This window comes from Vombatus ursinus, unplaced genomic scaffold, assembly GCF_900497805.2.
Source record: "Vombatus ursinus unplaced genomic scaffold, bare-nosed wombat genome assembly UNPS02014768.1, whole genome shotgun sequence".
In the NCBI taxonomy this organism is placed as follows: Eukaryota; Metazoa; Chordata; class Mammalia; order Diprotodontia; family Vombatidae; genus Vombatus; species Vombatus ursinus.
Genome location: NW_020954546.1, coordinates 15448612 through 15452810, shown reverse-complemented (window position 1 = coordinate 15452810; position 4199 = coordinate 15448612). Strand labels below are relative to the sequence as shown.

At 42.1% G+C, this 4199-nt stretch overlaps 1 pseudogene; it reads right to left on the bottom strand.

Annotated features, from left to right (window-relative positions):
- Positions 1 to 722: 722 nt before the first annotated feature.
- LOC114042917 lies at positions 723 to 1384 on the bottom strand (annotated as a pseudogene).
- Positions 1385 to 4199: the final 2815 nt, after the last annotated feature.

Below are 4199 nucleotides of genomic sequence, written 5' to 3'. Positions count from 1 at the left end.
GTTGTATCCCATTTTATCTGAATCATCTTTTTCAAAGAAGAAAAATGGTCATGATAACTAACATTTATATAGTGCTTTAAGTTTTGCGAAAGATTTTTCAAATATTATCTCACTTCATCCTCACAATGCTGGGAGGTAGGTGCTATTATTATCCCCAATTCATAGTAGAGGAAAATGAGGCAGACAAGGGTTAAGTGACTTGCCCAGGGGCACATGTTATTAAGGGCTAATTCAAGTCAGAGCTTGTGCATCAAGGCAGGTTTAACTTAATATAAGACAGACAAAACAAAACCACTTCCTAATGTGCCGTCTGTCCATATCCCACCTTCACTGAGAGAGAATTTCTTCTCATGGAAGATAACCCTTCCTTCCCCATACCGTCCATTGGCTCTCACTCAGAAACAATTTCCCATTAATAGAAGAATTGGGAAACTTGGACAGTTTTCTCTTTCTTGGGATAAAGAGGATGAACAGAGGAGCTGAGATGGGGCTGGAGGGGACCTCAGGAGCCATTCACTCCAAATCCTTCATTTTACAGATGAGGGAACCAAGGCCTGAGAGGTGAATTCACTCATCCAGGGTCACTCAGCTAGTGAATAGCAGAGGCAAGTTAGGAACCCCAATTTCCCTGACTCCGGGTCCCATGCTCTTTCTTTTTTTTTGTTGTTGTTGTCCAAAATTCTTTAATATAACAAGGAGGAAGGGAGTTAGTTTTTGTAGCCTCAGCTGGCACGGCGGCCCCTGACATGCTCGAACTTTTGGCCCCTGGATAGGACATATGGTTTGGTATGGCTGTGGGGAGTGCCCGATGCCTTCCCAAAATGCCTGTATACCTCACGGCCCTTCCAGGGACCAGACAGCAAGACAGTGCCCTGGCCGTTGGGTGAGTTCATGGCCAGCTGGTCAAAGGTAAGGATCTTCCCACCGGCCTTGAGGATGTGATTCCGGGCATTGCTAGTAACACGAAGGGCACACACCTTCAGCTTGGGGACATCCTGGATCCTCACATCATCTGTCACAGTCCCAACAACCACAGCCATCTTGTTCTCCCGGCCAGGCAGCTTCATTTTCCTGATCATTCTGTACAGGGACAGGGGGGATGGGTTGGTCCGGCTCATGAACAGCCTTTTCAGGACAACCTTGTTGAAAGTTGAGTTGGTTCTGTGGGCCAGGAACCGGTAGAGCTTCACCAGCAGCCGCAGGTAGATGTCCTGGCTCTTGGGCTCCTTTAGTGTTCACCTAACTTTAACCTGGCTCCAAGAAGCTGTAGTATGCCCTATGACCACACCCTGGTACCGTCTCAGCAAATGGGCTAAACTAGGTTGAAGGCAACCGACAGACCTCAAACCCACTGGTGATTTAGGGGGATGTCTACCTCAGGCATGTGAAGATTTCCCCTGATGGAATGGGCAGAGGAAAATAATTTGTTCCAACAGCCATGAAGGCAGCTGAAATACATGTTGTAGAACACTTAGAGCTTGGTCAGACATCAAAGATGCCATGGGTATCCACTGAATCCCAAGCCATTGTCAATCATCCTGACTTTCATCTTGCCATTGGACTTTGATGACTGGAGGAAACTCTGACTCACTTAAATCCAGTTCACCCCCAAGTCATGACATCACCCCTTGATGTTTTTGGTCATCTTAGAAAACAAAGGACAAACAACAACATACACATCAAAGGATAAGGGGTGGGGGCTATTATAAACCCAGAGAGACCCAAATCGCTAGCCCTGTGCAATCAAAAAGAAATTGAAGCTCTCAAAATGAGGAGAATTGAGGTTCTGGCTTTGGAGCCAGAACCAAAGACTTCCTGTTTGAATTCTAATGAACACAAAGGTTATATTACTAGGGGACTTTAAGACTTCTTGGTACTTCTCCATATTTGTTATTTTCCTCTATGTCTAATTTTTGTCTTTCCTAGAAGCAAAAAATCCCAAGAAAACTGCTTTCTTCAGGTGTGGGAAGAGGAGGAGGTGATATTTTGAGCTGCTGTTCTGTTCAATAATAGCTCCGGAGGAGAGAAATTCTGGTGGAAGAAAGACTCAAAGGAGCAGCGATTTGGAGATCATCTAGTCCAGCTTATAGCCTAATAGGTAATGAGAGGAAGAATGGACTCATTAAGTCTAGATGTTTTTTAATAACTAATTTATTATTAGTTTTCAATATTCACTTCCATAAGATTTTGAGTTTTAAATTTTTCCCCCTCCTCCTCCCCCTTCCCCAAGACAGCGTGTATTCTGATATAGTCTCTACTTGTACATTCATATTAAACACATTTTCACATTAGTCAGGATGTAAAGAATAATTAGAACTAATGGGAAGAACCACAAGAAAGAAGAAACAAAGCAAAACAACAAAATAAAAGGAGAGCAAATAATACGTTTCCATCTGCATTGAGATGCCTAAGTTCTTTCTCTGGATGAGGTTAGCATTTTCCTTCATGAGTCTTTTGGAGTTATCTTAGATCCTTACATTGTTGAGAAGAGCGAAGTCTGTCAAAGTCAGTCATCACACAATGTGACTGTTACTGTGTACGATGTTCTCCTGGTTCTGCTCACTTCACTCAGCACCAGTCCATACAAGTCTTTCCAGGTTTTTTCTGAAGTGCACCTACTCATCATTTCTTACAGCACAATAGTATTCAATTACATTCATATTCCACCACTTGTTAAGCCATTCCCCAATTGATGACATCCTCTCAATTTCCAATTCTTCATTACCACAGAAAGATCTGCTATAAATATTTTTGGACATGTGGATCCTTTTCCTGCTTTTATGATCTCTTTGGGATATAGACATTTAGATGGTTTTTCTAAGGAATTTAGCTGGAAAGGGGAGGATAGATGATGAGGAGGTGGTTATTCTCCTTGCCAAGGTCAATCTCTACATATAAGTTTGATGCCACCTCTTGCCTTCTTCAGAAGATTGTCCCCTCTCATCCCCCTCCCACTATCATCCCCCTCTTCGGATCATTACTCTTTCTCTATCTTGTTTTTTTTCTAGTTGCCTACAAATAAACCCAAGACCCCCAGCCATTAAATTTTTTCTTCACCAGATAATACAAACCTTCTAAATACTACCTTGGAACTGGGAGAAGAATGAAGGACTTTTATGATTTCTTCCAGCTTCATTCAACAGTATAAAAGTGAAAGAAATGGAAGCGGATGGTGGAAGGAAAAACTGGTGTTTGGCAAGGTGTGAATAGCAGCTATACAAGGAAGCAAGTGATTTGAGATTAGAAGATGACAGTGTAGAGTTGGCCTGGTTCACCAAAGGATCAAGATTGAGAAGGAAGGACAATGAGTCAGAGGAGTAATGATTGCCTGGGAAAATATGATGGGGTAGAGGGACTGTAGGTCATGGTGAGGGCAAAGAGTAGATTTAGAAGCAGTAAGGCTGGGGCAGCTAGGTGGAGCAGTGGATAGAGCACTGGCCCTGGAGTCAGGAGGACCTGAGTTCAAAGCCGGTCTTAGACACATAACTCTTACTAGCTGTGTGACCCTGGGCAAGTCACTTAACTCCAATTCCCTCACTAAAAAAAGAAGTAGTAAGGCATCAAGTGAAATTAAATGATGGAAGATGATGGAGAGAGGGATTGCAGAATTATTGAACATCAAAGTGGAACACTTGTGACTGATGGTGAGATCAAAGATAGGTCCATTCCTGTGTGTAGCTAGAATGGAATAGAGCAATAAATAGAACATGTGAGTTGAACACATTGAAGAGTGGAAAGTTAGGGTATTTTATGGAATATTAGTATCTATGCTGAACTCTCCTAGTACAGGGAAAGGACTTAGGGTAGAGACAGAGACTGTAAACCAGATCCAGAATTCATTGAGAAAGGGGGGAGAATGTTCTATAGGTCAGTAGATAATAGACACCAAAATCTTGACTGGGTAAAAAAAATATAGGTAGAAGAGAAACCAGCCTGAGACCAAAAATGTCTCTTAGAGGTTACATCAACCTTAAGGTCTATACTCTGAAGTACAGAAATGAACATGTTTGCCTTATTCTCATCTTTTAGGACAAAACATGATATATTTTTATTCCATTTGGGGAAGGGGATCAAGAAACAATCAAATAAAAACTACATTTCAGGAAGTTTGAAAAAATAAAATCTCCTACCCTCAGCATAAGCCTGGATAGGGTTCTGTTTGAGTATTCATGGCATGTAAACTTCAGATCCATAAGTAG